Source organism: Pseudonaja textilis, chromosome 2 (genome assembly GCF_049901715.1).
Source record: "Pseudonaja textilis isolate UNSWEBS1 chromosome 2, rPseTex1.2, whole genome shotgun sequence".
NCBI lineage: Eukaryota > Metazoa > Chordata > Lepidosauria > Squamata > Elapidae > Pseudonaja > Pseudonaja textilis.
The window spans coordinates 71,235,051-71,260,010 of NC_141991.1; positions in this window are offsets into that span (position 1 = coordinate 71,235,051).

Sequence of the window (24,960 nt, forward strand, 5' to 3'; positions counted from 1 at the left end):
CCACCTCTGTGTAAAGGAAGTGATGTAATCTTTATCCATACTTAAAAGATTACTTGCCATTTTATTCTGCAGGAAATAGGTTAATATGATGTCAACACTGCAAGTGCCATGGGAGAACTCTATTTCTCCAACCTCTATATTTATCTTGGCCCTCAGTGACTAGTCTTGGTTTCTGACTGGTTTGGTAGAATTCCAGGTGCAAGAGAGCTCTTGTGGGTGGTTCTAATCTGCAGAAGTAATGACTAAGCCAGAAGGGCCAGAGAAGGAGAGTAGCAACTATGAAATTACTAAGACAAGCAGGAACCTGATGACTCAATTACTGAAGTTCTTTAAAAGGAACAAAAAGGCCAAAGGATAATCTTCTAGACTTTGGTGCTTGACCTTCAAAGTAACAACATATTTTACTTTTTTAGATTTTACTTCAAAACTATGTTTATTACTGCTCCTTCTTGGTTTTATTCTTTTTTTATATTGACCTTATTTTCATCTTATTTTCTCTGAATTCAGTTGAGTTAAGATGTACCTTGCTCATACAGTCATATGTGCAGCACTAAACAGAGAGTCTTCAGTTTCTTCTGTAACAGTGTGTGTGGCCTCTCTTTCACTGATATCATAAGATGAGCAACAGGTTCTGATGCTCTGTTCCATTAAATACTTCCTGCACAGACAGGTTTAGTACATTATTAAGAGGTCTCATATATCCCTAATGCTGTTTGTCTTCTAAATACAGAAAATTATTGGCTCTTCATTGCAACTCTTTGTACATTGCTTAGACTATTTCAGGACTGAAGCAGATCAGATGTTTCATTAATACTAGCAATACCTTAATAATTGCCTCATTGTATTATCACATAAGCTTTCATTGTCTATATCTTGCAATCAGATGTCCATAGTATGAGACTCATAAGATAGATTTTACATATAACTGAAAGCAATAAACACTGGAAAGGGAAGATAAAAAGGAATGGTTTGGAAATTATGTCATACAGAGGATATTTTAAGTGTCCTTTTTATAGATTGATGCCAGGTTTGTCCTGCTAGTGAAATATGACTTGCCAACATTACATGTGGCCAATATACTACATGTATCACCAATAGACCTTGATTTATGACCATTTGTTTAAAGTTATGATGGTGCTGAAAATGTAACTTATGATTGGTCCCCATACTTATAACTGTTGCAGTGTCTCCACAGTCACCTGATCAAAATTTGATTGTTTGGTAACTGATGTGTGTTTACAATGACTGCAATGTCACATAACAATTGTCATTTGGGATCTTCCCAGGGGTCTCTGATAAGCATGCTCAATGTGGAATGCTGAATTTACCTAACAACTGTTTAATTTGCTTAACAATCATATAGTGAAATCTCTGGCTAGACTAGAGAGGTAAGGAATTGCTCCATGGGAGGAAGCCAGAGGAACCAGACTATTGAAACTTCCATCTTTCTCTTCCCAAGAGAATGCAGTTAGTCTGGCTGTAAGTTCAGAACCACCTGCATTAGATTTAATTTGAAGGCAATTAAATGAAAACTCCAAAGTGAAATTGGATCTCCAAACTTAACCAGAAAGTCAAATCAGTTCATTGATTCTGATCTCTCCAACTGAAGTGATAATTCTTCATGTTTAAAAAATGTTTTCTTTCAAATTAATTCAGAAATTGAAGCAAATCAAAATCATTACAATAACTAAAGTCAATTGATATTTTTCTCACATTCAATTGATTTTCACAGTAGATCAGGGATGTCAAACTCGTGTCATCACGTGGCATCACATGATGTATCGTGACTTTTTTCCCTCCGCTAAACTGGGCATGGGCGTGGCCAGCATGTGACACTTCAGGGCTGTGGGCCATGAATTTGACAGCCCTGCAGTAGTTAATCAAATATAATCATTTTAGTTAAAAATTTCTTTTTACCCCTCTCATGTTTTAGCATGTAAAGAATATACATATTTTTCTCAAGTTTTAATTTTAGTAGCAAAGTAGAAAATTCAAATGGTAGCTATAATCATGTGATCAATGAACATTTGTTAATTTTTGTTTTAGAAATATATTAGTAAAAAAATGTGATTTCATCTCAAACTTGATCTTTAAGTTTCTAGTATATGTATTTTCGATACTTTGGTGTATGGGGGTTTGCATGTCTTCCATACATGTTACAATATTCCTTCTGTCTCATGGTTTTTCCAGCAATTATTATTATATTTATCTATTTAGGCAATTATTGATATATTATTGTATATCATCTATGAAACATTTTATACCTGTTCTACCTGAAATCATAGCTTGGACTGAATTTTATAGATTTGTTCTACAATTTTTTCCCATTAGTGTATTGGGATTGATTTTTTCTTTCTTTCTTTTTTCTTTTCTTCCTTCCTTCCTTCCTTTTTTATGTTTTGCATCCAATTTATCATGCATGTTTTATTTTCTGTCTGAGTGCTTTACAGCCCTCTCTAAGTAGTGTACAGAGTCAGAATATTTCCCACAACAATCTGGATCCTCATTTTATCGATCTCAGAAGGATGGAAGGTTGAGTCAACCTTGGGTTGGTGAGACTCAAACTTAGCTTGTAATACTGCATCTAGCCATGCACCACAATGCTTTTTAATGGTGAAATCACTGGATTTATTATTTTATTTATGGAGTTGCATACATTCATGAAGTTTTATCTTATAACCTATGTAAGGGTCCAATCTGGGTCGATCACCAGGACCTGATGTTTAGTCTTCCAAGCTTTGGAACTTGTACTAGAGTCCATCTTCAGGGAACTTCTTTCTTACCAGAATATGGGCCCTTTTAAGGTTTTACTCTTCTTTGTGTCCTTGTACCATAAATATCTGGGAGCACATTAGCTAGGCTGGTTTCTTCCAATATTGACTTTCTACCATTTAGGGATTTAATCTACTCTGTGAACTGTGACAAACAGCTTGCTCTGTAAAACAATTTGAAATTTTAAAGAGTAAGACTGCTTCTGTCTTTTGACACTTCTAAAATTATAAGTTTGACTCTAGTTTTTTTTTTCCTACTCCTTATAAATTTGCTAACAGTTTCTTGCTATTTGTTTAAAAAACATTTTTCCCCCTGGAATTGGAATTTCTGCAATTTGAAACAGTTGATTTACATTGGGTAGTACATTCATTTTTATAATTGCAGTTAAATTTATTTTTTTAAAAAAATATATAAGATGGCTTTAAGATTTTCCACCTTTCAAGATCTTATTTAATTTCTTGCCAGAATTTGACATAGTTATTTTTATATATTTCAGAATTATTGTCTGGAAATGCAAATCAAGCTACTCACTGAATTTTTTCTGCAAGATTTGCAATACATTGATGGTAAAGTCCAGTATCAAACACATGACTCCCACTCCCCTCTCTATTGTTCATGTTTTCCTTTTTCCCTGCCTGACAATCTGCAGCATTGAAATGAATCCTGCTTGCTGTAGTAACTATTGCTTGCCCAAACTTGGAAGTCAAAAGAAATCCCAAATGATGAAGCAATAATAGACAAGATTTTTCAATGCAGTGAACTAGACAGTCTGACATTAGAATTGAAAGAACGAGATGTATCAGAATATTATAAAGTATAGAACAATTTCTCTGTATGAGGGATATGAAAGGAAGTCTATAAAATGTAAGTTAGAATCTAAGATGTAATTGAAATGCAGTACAATGATTAAAATATAAAATGACCCAAAGATCAAATGTGTGTATGTATATGTGTGTGTGTGTGTGTGTGTGTGTGTGTGTATTTGTTTTCTTAAGTTTTTGCGGGTACTTACATGTATGGTATTCAGCTTTGTTCGGGTATTTTCCCACGTCATTATAGTTGTGCTTTTAAAGTTGTAGCAACGTTTCGGCAGAATCTCATCTGCCATCATCAGGCTTCTGTATTGTGTTCGTCTGTGAGTCAGACTTTCACAGCCGTTTCAGTTTTAAATTTGGGGCTAGCCTACTGCTGTGCCAGAATGGTTTTTTTCTTCATCCTGATTGGTTAGGAGTCTTGGTCTGTGTCTTGGAATTTGCTGTGTTCTGCTTGATTGGTGTTTTAATAACTTCTGTCTGTTTTGTGGCTTTTTTTGTCTTGATTGGCTGGCAACATTGTGTTTCTGTATTGGAGGCTTTTAGTGTAGCTTGACTCCGAGGAAATGGACAGCTATCATTTATTAGGAAGCTAGGTTTCATCTGGGTGCCTGGTTGGGTGTGTTTGAGCTGGAGGTATCAGCGGGGATCTGTTTGTGCCCAGGTGTTTGCCTGGCTTTTTGGTGTGGAGATTTTTTTGTTTGTGAGTTCAGGCTTCCAAATAATTAACAGTCTGGTGGAATCATCTCTTCTATTCATGCTTTCAGGTCTTTTTTCAATCTCTATGGCTTCTCTGATAATTCTGTGGCTGGGGTTTTCTATAGTGGCTAGAGGTTTAGTGCCATTGAAGTCGATACTATGACCTGTTGCTTTTATGTGTTGGACTAGTGAGGAAGTATGTTCCAGCTTTTTTACTGCATTTTTGTGTTCATCCAGGCGGTACTTATTCTTCTATTGGTCTGTCCAATGTATGTGGCAGGGCATGATGCACAGGGGACTTCATATATGCCTTGGTTTTCCAGGTCAATTTTATCTTTGGGGTTTCTTAGGATGGCTGCTATTTTTCTGTCTGTTTTGAAGGCAGTCTTGATGTGATGCCTGTGTAGTATCTTACTGATTTTGTCTGTAGTATCTCTTATGTAGGGCAGGATAGCTGTTCCATAGGTCTGTTCATCTTCTAGGTCTCCATTATGTCTCAGTGTATGTTTGTGGATCAAGCCAGTGCAGACAGCCACTGTCCAGAAATCAGACCATGGCTGCATCACCAATTGCTGCACCCCCCAACCCCCAAACCAAGCAAATGGACATATACCATGAACACATATCCAGGCCTCAAACTCGGAGCCAAAAGAAGACCTGGAACATCACATCACTGCCACCCACTCAGGATATCACATCACGGAACTCAAGAGGTTACACCACAAAACCTCAGGATGTTGCAACATAGCCAAAAATTCAGGAGATTACAACACAAGATCCAGGATGTCACAACAATAGAACTCAGAAGGTCATCACACAGCCCATGACCCAGGTCATTACGACCCAGGAGATTACAGTACAAGACCCAGAATGTCAAAACAATAGAACTCAGAAGGTCATCACACAGCCCATTACCCAGATCATTACAACACAGGAGGCTGATAGACACACAGCCCAATACCTCAGCCACACACGTTCTTATGAAAAAGCCAGCCAATCTGCAAACATCAATTCCATCAACCAATCAAGAAATGATGACACAGCCAACCTCCCCACCAGTATATATAGGGAGACGGCAGCTCCGGTCATGCTTTGCTCACACAAGCATGAAGCCAAAAGCACCAGTCTGAAGATGGTGAGTGGGACCTCATCTAAACGTTGCCAAGATATTCTCAATCTTACATGAGAAAAGACCCAAACATGCCAAGACCTGCATACCTATACCTGTGAAAATCTACGAAAACACACACACACACACACACACACACACACACACACACACACACACACATATATATATATATATATATATATATATATATATATATATATATATATATATATATATATGTGGATCTTTGGTTGTTCGGGTTTTCCCCGCGTAAGATTAAGTATCTAGGCAACGTTTCGATGAAGTCTCATTCATCATCTTCAGGCTTCTGTCTCCGGCTCTGTGCTTCTCAGAGTAATGTGAGATTGCAGCTGCTTCCTCCTTTTAACTGCCAGTGGGGTGGGACTTGATTGGGTGGGGGCTTGGCTGTGTTCTGATTGGGTGGGAGTGTGTTCTCATTGGTAGGGGTTTGGCTGTGTTCTGATTGGTTGGGGGTTAGCCGTGTTCTGATTGGTTGGACGCGTGTTCTGTTCCGGTGGGGGCTTGGTTGTGCTCAGGTTAGTCTTAGTTGCTGGGGGATTTGAGCTGGTGAGTTGTGATCTTGCTGTTTGGCTTCTAGTTCGTGGTCCTGCTGCATCTTCATAGTGGGTGTCGGTTTGCTTCATGTATGGCTCGGAGGGGTTTGAAGTGGGTAGTGATGCAGCTGCAGTGCAGCTTCTGGTCCATGGTCGTGTCTCATCTTCTGAGTGGGTGTGAGTCTGTTTTCTACATGGAAGTGTGGTGGTGGCATCTTGTGTGGCTCTCATGAGTGTGGGTCTGGTGTCCTTCTTCATGTTAGGTACTCGTCTGTTCATGAGGGCGGGTTTCCAAATGGCTGGAAGGTTTGTTCATGCTGTGTGGGCATTTTTCTATCTCTATGGCTTCTCTGATTATTCTGCTGTTGAAGTGTTCGGTTTTGGCGATAGTTCTGGTATTTTTAAAATCAATTTCATGTCCTGTGGCTTTGAGGTGTTGGACCAGGGAACCAAGCCCCCACCGGAACAGAACACGCCTCCAACCAATCAGAACACGGCTAACCCCCCAACCAATCAGAACACAGCCAAGCCCCCACCCAATCAAGTCCCACCCCCACTGGCAGTTAAAAGGAGGAAGCAGCTGCAATCTCACATTACTCTGAGAAGCACAGAGCCGGAGACAGAAGCCTGAAGATGATGAATGAGACTTCATCAAAACGTTGCCTAGATACTTCGAATCTTACGTGGGAGAAAACCCGAACAACCAAAGATCCACATATAAATACCCGCGAGAACCTCAGAAAACAAATATATGTGTGTGTGTGTGTGTGTGTGTGTGTGTGTGTGTGTGTGTGTTTTCTTAAGTTTTCGTGGGTACTTACATGTATGGTATTCAGCTTTGTTCCGGTATTTTCCCACATCATTAATAGTTGTGCTTTTAAAGTTGAAGCAACATTTTGGCTGATGAACACAATACAGAAGCCTGATGATGGCAGATGAGATTCTGCCAAAACGTTGCTACAACTTTAAAAGCACAACTATAATGGCATGGGAAAATACCCGAACAAAACTGAATGCCATACATATAGATACCCGCGAAAACTTAAGAATATATATATTGTTGGGCTTATAGAAAATGACTGACCCAAAGTTACCCAGCTGGCTTTCATGGCTAAGGTGGGTCTTGAACTCATGGCCCCCCCACTTGCTAGTTAGATGCCTCAATCACTAGACTAAACTATCTGTCTCTATAATATGTCACTATAGTATTTTATTTTTAAATTGACAATAATAGAACTTGTTTTATAAATGTACACTTTTCAAATTTATTTTATGATACAAATGAAAAAAATTGGAGCAACAGTTTGATTTAGTTATGTGCATGTCTGTAGCAATATAGAGATATAAATATATATTGTAGCAAGGGAAATGGAATTAATAAAATGAGTTCATTTAAATATTTGAGTTTTCATCCACTTTGAAGTTAAAATGCTTTCTTCAATGAAATGATGAATGGGTTTCTAGTTATTTGACATTATTCACTTTGCAAGCAGCATGTAGCATTTTATACTCAGAAGATAGTGAAATATAATCTGTTTCCTCATCTCATTACAGAGCTTGATTGAACTGGCTGGGAGTCCCTTGAGGTTTTTAACTAGAGCAGTGGATCTGCAAATCATTTGTGAAACAAAGGAATCCAGGACACTTCCACCAGACAACTTTTCCATTCCTTTATTCCTTTGAAGCTATTTCAATTCAATTCAATTTATTACAGTCATAGACCAATACAGGGAATGCAATTTGAAATATACCTACCAATCATTTTCAGTTCAGGGGATCACAGAACACAGAGAACATGCTGAGACCAATCAGTGTTCTCCCAACAGCTAACCAAATGGGGGTATGCAAAATATTGTTCAACTACTGTGACTCTGATGTAACAAAAAGTCTTTTTTAGCATCTAATCTACTAAAAAAATGTTACTAGCATTCTCTCTTCCAAGAAACACTATATAAACTGATCTCATTATAAGGGCACTTCCATGGTAGCACCATTTTCACCCCAGTGAAATAGCCAAAACCTCATTTCTCTTATACAAAAGTGAAATAAAAGGAAAAATATCGAAGGTATCATCCAGGCTTATCTGTTGTCATAGAAAGAATAGATGCAGCATTCAGGAGAAATTGGATTGGATAGTGGTTAAGACACTAGGCTAGATACTGGGAGTGTCTTAAGCACAAAGCCAGTGGATGACCTTAGGTCAGTCCCTCTCTCTCAGCCCTTGGAAGAAAGGCAAGGTCAAACCACGTCTGAAAGAAAACTGAATAGGACAAAGAATCAATGCTGACTCAAAGCTCCAGAAAAAACACACACACATAAGGACAAAACAAAATCAAGCTAAACTCAGTAATGATAAAAGTTAGATGATTGTACTTCCATGTATAGTGCCCAAATGCAAGAAATTAAAAACATGTATTACTGAAAGAACATATTTCTGGAAATAATATAAACACTGAGCTTGAGAGCATAAAGGTGTTTCAGTCCTGAGATAAAGGAAGGAGGGCTTGAGACAGCTTAGAAGAGAAAAAACTTCCACCATGGACTCTTAAGTTTTAAAAAATCTGGGGAGAAACCGGTGATGATGGAGGAGACTAGAGAATATACCTCAAGTGCTCAGGAGAACAGCTTTAATTAGATACATTACTGCTTTAGATCAAGAACATTATGGGAACTGGGGGAGCGGGAATGACAAAAGAAGAAAGCATCTGGTGAGCTTCATCTTGCATGAATCCAAGATAATATCCCCAATTACTTAATTTGCAGGCATTCTAAAAAAACATTCATATAAGGAGTTCAGATTCTTTTGTGTCACAGTATCTGCTTAGCAGCAGACTATGTTACCAGTCTTCTCTTTTTCTTCTTTCTTTCTACCATAGTTTCTTATTGTCTGGCCACCCAAAGCTTCACTATTTCCACATGCCAATTTGGGAAGTGAAAATGTACCCCACTTCTTTGTACTGTTAGCAATACAGGTCTACCATGAAGAAGCCATCTTCAAAGACCTGCTAAGGATGCTGGGAAGAGGTTGAGGCAAGAGTCCACCTCAGTGGGCTAATAACATTCACAGGTACTCATCAAAAGTCATTTTTCTTTGAGTTTGACAACTGAGATTAAAAGAAAATACTTCAACTGCCAAGCTTAACTGATGCAGGAATCCAGGGGTCCAAACTGTTCCCACAAGTTTGGGAACTGGTGCTCTAATGTGAAAGTGCCTCTCTTAAAGAAACAAGAACAAGCCTGCCATTCAAAGGTATATTTTTTATGAGAAATCATTGTACTGAATGTTCTTGGTAGTGCGGTTTTATACAACTTTGTGTTTTAAAGAGATAAAATTTTCCAGTCAATTTTTATTCCACTTGAACCCATCAGTCCTTACTCTGCTTCTGAGGAGCACGCTCAGTCTTTTTAGAGCTATTTGGGAATTTTGAGTGCTAATTCTTCAATTGCTTGATTGACAGCCAGTGTTAAGTATAAGTCGGTCCCTGTTTTCCGCAACTGCACTCATGGAAGCACCACACTTTTATTAACAACTTCCTCAATTGTTTTATTTTGCACAGCATTCATACTTTCAACAATGCTTATTAAAAAAAACCAAATTTACCACAATAGGACTTTAGATTACATTTAACCTTGAATTATTAGATTGCAGAGTTCTGAGCAGTCAGGCCATTATTTGATATTTGAGCAGAAATGTAATAAATCTTTAAATACAGAATAAATTAGTCCAAATAGCATGTTATATCCAACCAATAATCTAAAGCTTTGGATCCCAAAGCTCATTTGCTGTCTCTGGTTCACAAATCCATTTAGGCACCATGACTTATCTTTCCCCACACATTTTTTTCATGAGAATGTTCCCTGTCATTCAGACAGGTTCTTTGGATTACAAGCAACACAAGAAGATTGAAAGAACAGGGGAGTCTCTGTGGTTAAACTGGGAGAAGATTAAAAGACAATGTTATTTGAAAATTCCAGTCTGGCTATCGACTATTGAAGCATTTTCTTATCCTATAATATACAAAAAGGAACAAACAGTTAGATATGGTGAAATATGGACTACACAACTTGATCAGGGCAAAACAATAGATGCAATCTACATAGACTTCTGTAAAGCCTTTGATTCAGTGGTACATGACAAACTACTACTAAAAATAAAATCCTATGGTATCTCTGGACAACTGCATAACTGGATAGAAGCATTCCTGTCAAACAGACAACAAATGGTCAAAATTGGGAGCGTCCTATCAAATTCTGTACCTGTCAATAGTGGTGTCCCCCAAGGCAGTGTTCTAGGACCAACTCTCTTCATACTCTATATAAATGACCTCTGTGATCATATTAAGAGCAACTGCATTCTCTTTGCTGATGATGTAAAGCTATTCAACACCACAGACAATACTGCTACCCTTCAAAAAGATCTTGACTGTGTATCAGAATGGTCAAACAAATGGCAACTTCAAATCTCAACAAATAAATGCTCTGTCTTACATATTGGCAAAAAAAAATCTGAAAATAAAATACAAGCTGAATAGTCAAGATCTTGTTGATGATCCAAGCTCTGTAAAGGACCTTGGAATACTCACCTCTAATGATCTAAGTGCTAGTGCCCACTGCAACTACATAGCCAAAAAGGCATTAAGAGTTGTTAACCTAATCTTACGTAGCTTTTTCTCTGGTAATATCACACTACTAACTAGAGCATACAAAACATTTGCTAGACCAATACTCGAATACAGCTCATCAGTCTGGAACCCACATTACGTATCTGATATTAGCACAATTGAGAAAGTCCAGAAATATTTCACAAGAAGAGTTCTCCACTCCTCTACTCGTTGTAGAATACCTTATGCCACCAGACTTGAAATTCTAGAACTAGAAAACCTTGAATTACGCCGTCTTCGGTCTGATTTAAGCATGGTATATAAAATCATACATTTCAATGTCCTACCTGTCAATGAATACTTCAGCTTCAACCATAACAACACAAGAGCACACAACAAATACAAACTCAAGGTTAACCGCACCAAGCTTGATTGCAGGAAATATGACTTTAGCAACAGAGTGGTCAATGTCTGGAATACTCTACCCGACTCTGTAGTTTCTTCCCCAAACCCCAAAAACTTTAACCTTAGACTGTCTACTATTGACCTCAGCCCTTTCCTAAGAGGTCTGTAGGGGGTGTGCATAAGTGCACCAACGTGCCTACCGTCCCTGTCCTATTGTTTCTTTTATTTTTCTTTTATTTTTCTTATATGTACTCATTTCATGTATTCATAATTATGTATACACTTTTACTTATCTCGTAAACAATTGACAAATAAATAAAATAAAATAAAATAAATATCAAATGAAAAAGGGTGAACTTAAATCTATGCAAAAATTAGAGGAACAAGGTGTAAAGATGAATTGGTTCTCATATGCGCAAATACATTCAAGGTATGATAAAGATTCTAAAACAGAAGGTTTCTATGATAAACTGACTGACTTAGATAAGATTTTGACAGGTACTGATGAAAAGGTGATTAAAAAATTGTATGGATATTTATTAGAAATTAAACTAGAAGAAGAACAAGTTAAAGAAACTATGATTGTTTGAGGGAAGAATTTTGGATATGGGATTGATCTAGAAAAATGGGAAAAACTGTGGTCTCAAAATTATAAAATGACAATGTCAACAGCATATAAAGAAAATTAGTATAAGATGTTTTACAGGTGGCATTTCCCCCCCGACAAGAATTGCAAGAATGTTCAAGAATAAATCTGAAAAATGTTGGAAATGTCATCAGACACCTGGCTCATATTACCATATGTGGTGGACATGTGCAGATGCCAAAAAATATTGGACTAAAATCCACACATGGTTGGAAAAAATGACAAAAAAGCATATAGATTTGAAACCAGAGATATTTTTATTGGGAATTTTACCTGAAATATATAGTAAAGACTTGAAATACTTGATTGTAAATGTATTAACAGCGGTTAGGATTGTATTTGCTAAAAACTGGAAAAATGAGAAAACACCATCACAGGGGGAAACCATTAAGAAAATATTGGAATGTGCTGAAATGAGTAGTATGACATTTGAAATTAGAGAACAAGATGATAAAATTTTTTATAAAATTTGGGATCTATTCTATCAATGGTTAGACAATAAAACATAGTAATGAAATATGTAGATTCTTAGAAAATACTAAATATATAAAGATGTATTCTTTTCTTATTATATCTACAAAATAATTTTAGGATAGATTTGGGATGATAATATGAACCGTTATAAAACAAATTAAGTAAAATATGATTATTTCGTAAAACATGAATGAATAAAAGTATAGTCGAATGATTGATTAATAATGATATTAATGTATTCAATATTTGATTGAAAGGATGAGAGTATATACAATGTAATTGTAATTGAAGACTACGAAATGCACAAAACAATTTGTAAACCAACCGGCACACTGTATGTATATATATGGAAGATGGCTTGATGTTTTTATGTTTTGTTTGTTCATGTTTGTTTTAAAAATCAATAAAAATTTAAGAAAAAGATTGAAAGAACACATAGAAACAGCAACTTTAACATGTTTCATTTCAATTTCAAATCTGAGAATACAACATTGTTAATGTAAATATAACAATAGGTAGATGGATAGGATTATGTGCCATTAAGTCAGTGTTGACCTTTGACACAGATCTTCTCAAGGTTGGCCGATCCACAACCAAGCTCTTCAGGTCTTTCAAAAGTGCACCCCATCACTGAGTCCATTTACTCAGAGATTTCTTGTCTTTCCTTCTACTATTCCAGCCCTCTCGAGAGAACTAAGCCTTCATATCATTCAAAATGGATGGAAACTGACCAGGGAGAGATTCAACCTAGAAATAAGGAGAAATTTTCTGACAATGGTAACAATCAACCAATGGAACAGCTTGCCTTCAGAAGTTGTAGATGCTTCATCACTGGGAGCTTTCAATAAGAGACTTGACAGCTATCTGTCAAAAATGGTATAGGGCCTCCCACTTGAGCAGGTGTTAGACTAGATGACCTATAAGGTCCCTTCCATCTCTGTTATTCTATTCTATTTTAAAATGTGATGACTGGAGTCTGGTCATTTGTGCCTCAAATGAGAACTCTGGGTTGATTTCTTCTATGTCCGACTCATTTCTTTTCTTGGCCATCGATGATATTCTCAGGGGTCTTTTCCAACCCCAACATTCAAATACATCAATACTTTTTCTGTCTTGTTCCCTCAAAGTCCAAATTTTATATCCATGGAGTATCATGAACAAAATCAGTAGTTACATAAATGGGATCTTTGGAGATAGATTGCAGCATATGAATATCTTTTCATGGATGGTGTCAGAACTTTGACATGCACCCCCATTCAAATCATAAGTTGGTTGAGATAGGCATATGTGGGGCTGATTGGGGTGGATTGTAGGGGTAACACTGAAATATAATTTTATCATATTTTATTTATATGTTAAATTATTGTATTTTATTCCAATTTCATTTTAAATTGTTTTTATCAGTTTTTAATAATAATTTGTGTCTGGAACTCTGCACTTTGATATGGCCCAAGGGCTAATCAATAAAGTAAACTCAACAATAAAAATTAAAGTCATTATAAGTAATTTACAGCCAAAGATTAATGTCTACCTTCCATTTTACAGCTGAGTTTGTGCTTTATGGCTCTTTTTAGATCATTTTTCCCCAGTTATCAATTTGTGAACAGCTTTATCAATTTGTGATACACACACACACTTCTTTTTCTCTTCTTCCTATTTATTACAGCAATATGCTCCATATGCCCTGTGCACCATAATACTGTCAAAAACAAACAGGAATTAACAGGGTTTGTACTTTGGTTTTGACCTTGGCAACAGGCAGCTATTTGGTTCACTGGGCTATAGCATTTACACTCTCTTTTGGACCTGGCCTTATGCTTCAGCAATTGCTGAAGCAAATGAGAGATCAACAATGCTGGAGAGTTCAAAAGGTGAACAAGAAAAAAAAATCCATTTTCAGTCCAGAAAGTTCTAGTTTAATTTGCAGGTGCAATCCCAAAGTCTGAACATAGTTCTGGTGTCCCATTTCAGAAGGTATTGGGTGGTCCCTCCCTGCTTTTGTATGTAATAAGTGGAACATGTGGAGGCAGGAGAGAGAAAAATTAATTGCATGGTACATCTTTGGCAGACATGCACTGCATAATATACTTGATTGATTGATTGATTGGTTTGTTTGTTTATTGGTTTATTTAGTTATTTAAACTCTATACCTCTCAATTCCCATAAGTTCTATTCTACTCCCAGATGTACTGTATCATCAATTAGTCATTATGATGGGTAATTGATGCTCTCTATTCAGTGACATCATCTCCACTTTTATGTATGTGGATCCCAAATTAATTAGGATGATCATTAGGACGATCAAAGTTCATCTTTCCAAGTAGTTAAAGCTGACAGACCTTTAACAAACCTCAATTGCCTGCTTCAGAGTTATCCCAGACTGTCTCTACATGCCTGTCTCTACGTGCCTGTGCATACACAGCTATTTAACTTTGCTAGTAGAAATGAACAACTTGCAAAGTTACCATGAAGGTTTTGCAAAAGAAAAGGCTGCTTTAGTACATCAACTTATGTTTAGTTAACATTAATTAATGTGGCAAAACATCTGCTTCAAATGCTTTGAATGGCTTTATTATAGATTGTCTCCTTAATCAGAGACAAGGCACATTTGTACCAGCTACCAAGGTCAATGATTGCATGGATGCCATTACACATAAATCCTTCTAGGTCATGCAGATACTGAAATTAAAATTTAGAGCAATTACTGTAATCCCCAACTATATATGAGTCAGTTTGTTATGTTGGTAGAGCCAGTTTGGTCTATTGGTTAAGGCGCTAGGCTAGAAGCCAGCAGTCTGTGAGTTCTAGTCATGTGGTGAGCATGGCATCCTACTAGGTGACTTTGGGCCACTCACTTGCTCTCTCAATCAAACCCACCTCACAGGGTTGTTGTAGGAATAATAGGAAGAGAAAGGCGTATGTATGATCATTACCTTGAGCTACTTATAGAGTAATGAAGTCATGATAAAAAATCAAATAAATGAATACATTTTATTTTTAAAAAAGAAAGATAAAATGAATACAAGGAAAAGAAAGGAGGAAAGGCGAGGGTGGAAGAGCAAAGGGAAGAAGGAAGGAAGGAAGGAAGGAAGGAAGGAAGGAAGGAAGGAAAGAAAGAAAGAAAGAAAGAAAGAAAGAAAGAAAGAAAGAAAGAAAGAAAGAAAGAAAGAAAGAAAGAAAGAAAGAAAGAAAGAGGGAAAGCCAAAAGTGCAAGAAAGGAAAAAATAGACCCGTGATGGTGAATCTATGGCACATGTGCCGGAAGTTGCACTTGTCCTGGCACTCCAGAGGTCACCTGGAAGAGCCCCACTGTACATGCGCATGCGCTGTTCACCTGACAGCTGATTGCTGGGTATCTGGTGCGCATGCATGGGAAGCAGGGGGGCATGGGAGACACACGCACATGCGCAGAGATGCAAGGCGCATGGGGGGCTCATACACGCATGAGCAGATATGTGCATTGAACGCATTGCCTTCTTGGTGCTGGTATGTGAACACAGGAGTGCAATTTTCAGCACAGGAGCCCAAAAAGGTTAGCCACCACTGATATAGACTTTTCTTGGTATAAAGGAAAAGCAGTCTAGTTTTTCAGGAGGTTAATACATTATTCACTTAATTGTTGAGACAATTGCTTATGACATTTTTATACTGAGGAGCAGGGCTATTTATCTTAGGTGTCTCCATTGATGCATTTCATGTCACTGCCCAGTGTGGTCGAAAAGGCCTGCATTTCATCTTGATAAAGAATGATGGGCAAGGAGACAAATGCTGATTTTGTCTCCCTAGCAAGATTGACTTCCCTTTAGCAGAGTTACTTTAATGTTTGACTCTAGGACGCAGTATGTAGCACATATACATCCACATTTACGCACAGAGAAAGCTCCGGGGTTCATTAAAACTTCCTTCCAAGTAAGTGTTATGCAAATCCTTCCTTGGTAACATTTTGTAACAATGAGACTGTTCTTGTGAAAAATCCAGCTGAGAGAGAGAGACAAGAGACAGACAGAGAACAAGACACATACACACTCACATACAGCAAGGAAATTAGGGAGGGGTGTGAAATTCTTTCACTTTGCATTTTAAGAAGCTTTCATTCAATTTATATTCCCAGGCTTAAAGCACAAACTAGAATTCCGGTGTTTCCATTGCTTTCTGAATGTTGCAATGAATTTTCCACCTGAAAACAAGTGTACAAAATGTGCATATGAGCACAGGGGGTACTGTATGCCATTTTGCAATGTATCAGAAAAATTGATTTATGAAACCATATGTATCAGGAAATATATTTACTAAACTGCATAGGTTAGAAGAAATATTTATTAAAATGGACACAGATTTTCAGTTTGATTTTGTACTGCAAGATGAGGTGGAAACGAAATGGGAGGTTGAACATAAAAGAAACCAAACTTCAGAGAGCCACCTATACCTATTGGTCTTTTAATGCAAACACACACATTTTCACAGTAATATGTAAATAAAGATTTATACTGCCATCTTGAATGCACTTCAAATATCCATGGACCAACTCTCCTCAAAACTGCAGAAGCCTTGCCAACTTTCTGTATCTGAGTGGTGAAGCTCCATAACAAAGTTGCTTTTCCCAACTTCTCTATTTTTTTCAGCATATTTACAACCAATTTACCTTCATTGGAAAAGACGAGACTGAATGTACAAAGCAGGCAATAAGAATAAGTTAATGTTACATCACTAATCCCCAAAGTAGGAAAATAGGTGTGTGAGAGATTCAGTTCAGTTACCTGGCTGTAAAGATGGTATAAATCAATACATTATAAATTGTATCCATGCCCTATCTTATAATAAGCTTCATCTCTTTCCCTTTCAGAGTCAGGTTTTGAAAGTATAAGGAATGTCATCTGCACTGAAACTGACTTGGAATACAGTATCCGACTATGAATCTTTTCTAGTAGTAAGTCAAAATCTTTTTCATTGTTTAAAGCAATGAGCCATCTATGTGCCATCAGAGTTAGTTTTATTTAATAAGTTGAACTGTTTCTGTTTGTTTTGATTCACTTTGCTGACCTCTACTGGTTTCCATAGTATTTATCTATTGATTTATCTATCTGTGCTTGAAATCCACTTAGTTTAGAAATGGTCCCCAATGAAGTCGTATTTCCTGCATGTATTTATTGTACTTACTATTTTATTCCTTCGGAAGAGTAGGAATAATGTAGTAAAACTACTGTAAAGTGTTTTATCTGGAAAATAGCAAAGACCATTTTAAATAGTGACTTCATCAAATAACCCACTCTCCCTTTATGCAATATATTTGATGATGCCAAAGCCAGTTGCTTTTTTTTTTGAACTTCACATTACAAGTTTGACTTGATATGATTAACTAGATGTTATACTTGGTTTGGATCCAAGAGAAAGAGTTGGAAGGAAAGGGTCAAGATTTGTGTGTGTGTTCCATCTATGATAGTATCTGTCAGAGAAATTTCACTGGATGATCTCATTACTATAATTGCACAATTAACTAAAGATTTTCACATCTTGCAAGTTCCACAAGGCTGAGAATGTAATGATAACTCTGAATAATGCTAAAAGGCAAAAGGTGAAATTGTTGCTGCATTTATTTGAAAGTTAAAATGTGCAAGTTCAATTACACGCAGAAGTGATAATTGCTAATTAAAATTATGAAGGGCAGGGGACAGCTCTGCAAAGAGCTCTGTGTCCATTGGGTAACCAATTGATTAAATCAGCAATGATTAATTTATTAATTCATAAAATCCAAGGAAAATAGGCACTCTAAAATACTCCGACCTACAGACTTCTGGTTTGAGCTTCTTCGGCGACAGACCAAAACCTCATCTCTGTGAGGCTTCGATCCATGCTCACCGCTGGAATGCCCTGAGCTGGCTGGTTTCAGGGCTAAGCCACCCCACAGAGGTGATGAAGAAGGGGGAGACTGCCTGCAGGGTTGAGGAGAGCTGCATCTCTCCTCCCCAGCTGGCCATTACTCCCTTTCCTGAAGGTGGTTGTAGCATTGGTCAGAAATGGCCACCACAAAGAAGAACTCCAGTGGAAAAGAATGTGCAGGAGGAAGATAAGAAGAGAAAGTTTTGGCTGACTGTGTCAAACAGCAAAAGCAACAAATAAGGTACCCTGGAATTGAAACTATTAAAAAAAAACAATAACATTGTTTCTTAAGAAGATTTTTAAGCTGCGAAGGAGAGAGAAAAGGGAAAAGATTTGGATTTTTTTTCTCCTTTTCCTATACTGACAGCTAAGAGACTTAAAACAAGAAATTGGAAAAAAAAAATCCGCTTTGACATTAATAGGCATTTAATGCTGAAAGTAAAAAGTCAAAGGGATAATAAAGATTTCTGGATAATTAAAAGCTTTTGAAAACAGGAAAGGGGAGAAAAAGAATAAAAGGGCAGGATCTGGAAGGGAGGAGACTGCCTGGAATTAAAAAGAACTTACAGCAAAATCTCAACAAGACTTCCAAAAGATACATTCTAACTGAAATATCGCAACAAAAACCCCAGGAAGAGAAAGTTGAAAAAGAAATAAGAAGATATAACTCGGGACTATTTGGATTACTTGATGATTTCTGGATTTTTGGTTATTGTGTTTGAATAACTAAAATCAATCGGGTGGTTGTTTAAAACTGTTTAAAATGGCTCCACTTTTAGAAGAACTGAAAATGGAACTTAAAAAGTACAAAGAAGATGCACAAGAAGGGAGAGGTTCTTTTGGCTTCGTATTTCAGTTTTTAGAAATGGAGATTTGGAATTATGAGAAACAACCAGAAAAGCCTGCAGAACAAGAAGATTGCGACAAAGAAGAAGCCATCTTTAATGAACAAGTAATCTTAGGTGGGGGGGGGAAAAGGAAAGGGGGGAAAGAGAATGGAAAGTTTAAGATTGGGAAAAACAACTTCTCCCCAAAATAGAGTCAAAAATAAGTATAAAATCAGAAAGCAACAGAAGAGGGAAATGCAGAAGAGAGAATTAGAAGTAGAGAGACAAGGGGGTAAAAGGGGGAGGCAGAAGAAGAGAGGGAAGAAAGAAAGGAAAAGAAGTTATAAAGGACAGAAACAAAATATAGAGAAACAGGGCCTATTTAGAGATAATGGGTGAAAATTTAATGGAAAAGGAGATTCTGCAAAGGTACATAAGATAGTATTGTTATATTAGAAACAGAAATAATTTTAGAAAATATGAAACAATGTATGATTAAAATATCTGATAAAATAGCTATCATAATTCAGTGGAATGCTTGCCAATAAATAAATGTAACAAAATAAATATTTAATGATTTATAAAACATATGTGAAGAGAAATAAGGGAAAAATTAATTATGGAGATTATATGTGTTTTTAAGGAAGTATGATATTTAACTGAAAAGAAGTGTTAAAGATGTTAAGATTTTAATGATTATTAATGAAAGAACTGAATTGGAATGGAATGAGGGTTTATAATTACATATATTTATAATCTTTTTTTTAAAAAAAGAATATAGTGTGTATTATAAGAATGTACCAAGCAGAATTTGATTGGAAGTTATGTATTATGTATTAAATTGAAGGTCATGACCTTAAGGTATATATTGAAGCTTAAATAAGAGTTGAATTGATGTAATTAAAAGATATAAAGGTGTCATACTCCAATTAGTAACTACAGGAGAAAATTTGTTTAATGAGAAAAGATAATATGAAATTAAACAGAACCGACAAAAGTATAAATATAATGATTTGAATTGAGATGAGATAATCAAAATAAAATTGAGAAAATTAAAAGAGGGGAAAAACTATATAGAAAATGTAGAATAGTATAAGAAAAGGAATAGAACACAAAAAGGAGCATGAAATTGAGTTTTGTGTCTGTATAAAGAAGTTCAACCCGGGACCATGCTATTTTCAAAAAAGATGTTTTACTTGCATTTTGTATGCGTGAAAACCCAAATAAAACTTTATTAAAAAAAATAAAAGAAAATAGTCCGACTTACTGATATTTATCTCAAGGTAATCTTCAAAGTCTGAAAGATTTACAATTCTTCAGCTGTCCTAATTTGGACTTTGCTTATTTCATTTTGAGTAGAGAATCAAAATTAGGTCTTAAATGGTATACAAATGCTCTTGCACTCCATGCCAAGAACTGCCATATCAAAAGAAATATTCTGTTAATATGATTGAGTGAATGAGTGATTTGATTTATATGGTCACCCTTCTTAGCAAAGTGACTCTGAGAAATGAAGAATCATAAAATAAATTAAAACAAATTTCCAAAATGATACAAAAAATAAAGTGCATATAGCAGCTGAGGAGCATTGAATTTCTTTTACAAATAGGAAAGAATCCCCATTCCCACCTCAACAGAGAACAACACATTAGTGCTACTGATTTGCACCTTCTGGATTTACACAAAAACCAAAATGCACAGTTCGCGTCTCAGTTTGGTAAAATAATCCTAAATGATTGTCAAATGATTGTCCCTCTCCCACTTTCTCTCTCTCTCTCACAAACACACACGCACACCTGATGTGGTTCTAGATGCTGCATGGAACACAAATATTTATACCAGATAGAAGGAATTCAGGTGAAATGGGAGTGAAACCTGCAATTTCTCTAATGGAAAAGTTACACAATAACTTGAAACTCACGCAAAACCATGGCTGCAAACTTTCTGTCTGAATCTGAGTGGATGAAGCTGTTTGTGTCCAAGGAGTGTTTTCTGGTAAAAGGAAATGTCTTTTCCACTTTCACAGCAATGGTCTGTATCACTGCATAATAAAGCATGGGACTGACTGAGAGGTCACTTATTTGAAACAGAAAAAGAAAGAAACTTGTGCACATATGAAAACATGTATGCCAATCTTATGAAGGGCTTTGAATATAATCATTTGATATATGAGCAGATACTTCAATTGGAAAATTATTCTCTATGTGGTCATTGGGAGTTGACACCAACACCTAATCCCCACTATACTGTCTTATGTCTAAGTGTATTCACCCATATTGTTTTGGCTTTAGTATTATCATCCTTCTCATCTTCTCTGCTACCCGCTCTTATTGGTATCATTATTATAATTATTATTACCCTGTTGCTTTGCATGTACATTGAGAACTCCACCGGAGACAAATTCCTTGTGTGTCTAATCACACTTGCCAAATAAAGTATTCTAGTCAATTCACATGACGGCACATAGTCAATCAATTCTTTAATTTGCAGTCTGAAGACATATTGGTTTAGTTGCTTGCTCATATAATTTCTAAAAACTTTCCCCATTATATAAACTTCTCCAGCTCCTAATGTTTGAACACATTACGAATCAAGCTGGCATTTCTCCCTACCTCTCCCTGTGCCCATTTGTTTCCTGTTTTGAAATGTCAAATGAGATTCTGTGTCCACCCCAATCTGCATGCATCAGTTCAGGCATTCAGAAACCATTACTTGGTAGACACAATCTCAGAACAGCTTACACTGGGTCTCGTACTGTGAATCTGATATGAGCGTTTCAATATCTCAGTGGCAGATCATGTTTTGCATGAAAAGGTCTCAGGTTTAATGCATGACATTTCTAAATATGATTTATGATAACCCATATCTTAAACAAACGGAAGTTGATTCCGTCACATATACTGAACATTGCAACTTTTTATGTTCCTGCTTCCAAAACAATATTAACTGTCATCCCAATTTTGATAAAGTCACCTACAAATCATATTTTGCAAGTTTACATTTTGTTTGTTTATTTTATTGAATTTAGAGACCTCCCATTTCCAGATGAATCTGGGCAGCTTATTTAATAAGATAAATAAAATAAAAACAAAAAGGTCTTTGAAAACTTGAACATCCAGAAAGAAAAAATATATAACAACCCCAACCTCCCACTCAAAAAACCAACAGGGGCCCAATAGCCACCCTATCCTATTTATCAGTTGGCACAATTGTTAGAGTGCAGTACTGCAAGCTACTTCTGCTGCAGCCAGCTGCCTGCAATTTGGCAGATCAAATCTCACCAGGCTGTAGGTGGACTTGGCCTTTCATGCTTCTGAGGTGGGTAACATGAGGACCCAGATTGTTGGGGGCAATATGCTGACTCTGTAAACCGCTTAGAGAGAGGGCAGTAAAACACTATAAAGCGGTATATAAGTCAAAGTGCTATTGCTATTACTATTACTATCAATGATCAGAACTTAAGTAGCAAGACAGAGATTGCCATCCAGCCTCCTAGTTGGTTAGTTGCATCCAATCTTAAGACAGGAAAAGAGTCCACCGTTTCTATGCATTTTTTTCATTCCTATGGTTTTTGCTTAGTAGCAGCATGTGTGGGGAAAAAATAACCTATTTTTTTGAGCCCGAAGGAAGAAAAAACTTGCTCTTTTATAATCTAGATCAATGTTGCCATAAATGCCGTTTATGGTACCTGCTGTGTGATTACTTTCTCCAAATGTGTATATATCCAACCAGATGAGTTTACTGACCAGGGAATCCCTTCATAGTCTTGGTTTGTATTTTTGTTTGCTAAGGAGCAATATTTCAATCCAAAAATCTTTTTTTAAAAACTTTTCTGGAAGAAGAAAGGGACAGCTATTAAGTAGATGGCAATTCTTCCAAACATGTTAGGAGTTGACTCAGTGAATTATGATATTTTAAGGATATAGTTTATTATAGCCATCTTGCATTAACCATTATATCTTGATGCAGATAAACTGGCATCCTGATACACTTCTGTTGACAGCAATTTGAAAAGGCTAAAGAAGCACATAGGCTGATTTTCTTAATCCTGATAGCACTCCTTAGCTCTTTTGAGCTACAACTTTATAAGAAGGAATTTTCAAATGCTAATCAGATTTTTGACCGGATTATTGCCATCAGAAATGATGGATTTCACATTCCAGACACTAGTCAAAATAACTACTAAGGTAATGACTTTGGACTTCTGTAAACATTGTCCTTTGTCTGGGTTTTCCTAGAAACATCAAATCTTCAGATATCACATTTATTTATTTATTAAATTTGTACACTGTCTAATTCCCAATTTTCCTTTAGAAGGCAAAGAGAAAATTATAAATACTGCATATTCAGATCTAAAACTCAATTTGGTTTACTTCATAAAATATAAAACAGACAAGCTTGTTTATTTGTTTTTGAAATTATAAGTGATGACAGGTTTTCTTTGTAAGCTTTAAAATTCAGCTGCCACATTTTTTTTCCCTTTTAGAGAGTTGGAGGAGTTGAAAAGTTCAAGGTTATTCTGTATGTCCTATTAAGTAATTCCAGTGGCAGTTAATTGGTGCTCTTGATTTATGAAGTGTAGAAGTGGGAGGAGAGAAGGTGAATTCTGTGTAAGGCGTGAAAATAATTTCACTTGGGAAATTGCCTTTGACATGCCAGATCTGTTTCTAATAAATTCAACCTTGGAGAGAGATGTCTCGGAGTGATTGATATCATGGATACTTTCTGGATGCCTTACATTTATTTCCCAAGTCTTTTTTTTTTTAAAGGGCTTGGCTGATACCCGGAGTTATTTTTCCTGAGATGGAGAATTATCAACAATCAGCCAAAGTTGGAGCTATGCAGGGGGGGGGGGTATAGGGGCCCTCCCTCCAGAACATTAATTGAATCTGCAAGCCTTTGTTTGGAGGAGATGATGGATGCTTTCAGAATGATAGTAGAGGAAAGAGGTTTGGGAGCTATACTGAAGCGTTTCAACTCAAGAAATTGTTATAACCCAGAGGTAACCCAGCTGGTTGAAGAGAAATCTTTTTCAAGCCCCAGGCAGATTGCTATTCTGTCTGATTGGAGGGAGGAGACTATACAGATGCCAGTTGGAGGAAGCCAGAAAGATGCATCAACTGACAGAGGTATGTTGCAGCCTTTGAAGCAATCCCCTCATTTTCCAGAGGGAATTGTGCCCCCTGCAGGGAGTATCCCTCCAGGATGGGATTTTATCCAGGCCACAGGTAGATTCAATGCCAATGGCAGCCAGCACTAACCCAGCCCTGGTCTGAAGGGGGTTGCCCAGACAACAGACAGCAGCCATTTCCCCTCCACCCGACCAGGGAACCAGGCCACACCCATCTTCTTCCTGGCCACCACAAATGCAGCCCCAACTGGCAGTGAGGCCACAGAGACCCCTTCCACAGAGGCACCACCCAGCCAGGATACAGGGGGTCTACCTGGCCTATGTATGCCACCAGGCTGGTTTCTTTCATTCCAGTACAACCTACAGGGGCCTGGCCTGTGCCACCTCTGCAACCACAACCCAGGCCAGACCAAATAGCCTTTAAGGCCATATTTGATGGCTGCCATGAACATTTCAATTCCTTCCTCACTCGAATCCGATCCTATATATAACAATTTGGAGATCAATACACCACAGAGAGTGATTTGGTTATGGACATAACAAATGGGATGAATGAAGGGGATGCTTCAGACTGGATGGCCCAACTACACAATGAACAAGCCCCTGAATTACGCGATGTAAATGGATTTATTCAATTATTAAAACTCAGATTGGAAAATCCAGACAGGGTAGCAGAGAATGAAGAGAAATTAATGGAAATGAGGCAAGGCAAGCAGCCCTTGTCAGAATTTATTTGGGACTTTAGAAGGGTTGAAAGCCACCTCATGGATTGGCCTGAAAGAATGACTTTACACTATTTTAAAAATGCCATTGATCCAGAAGTAAAGAAGGCCTGTGAAATTAGGGGAATCCCAGAGACCTTACAATCGTGGTATGTCACATCCCTCAGCTTAGATCGCAGCATAAACCCACACAGGAAACCCCTTCCAGAAGCCCTGCCTAAGAGAATTGTGGCTAGGAGTCCACCGACCAGATCAGCTGAACCTGCTCATACTCAACCTACCAGGGTGCTGAAATGTTACCGATGTGG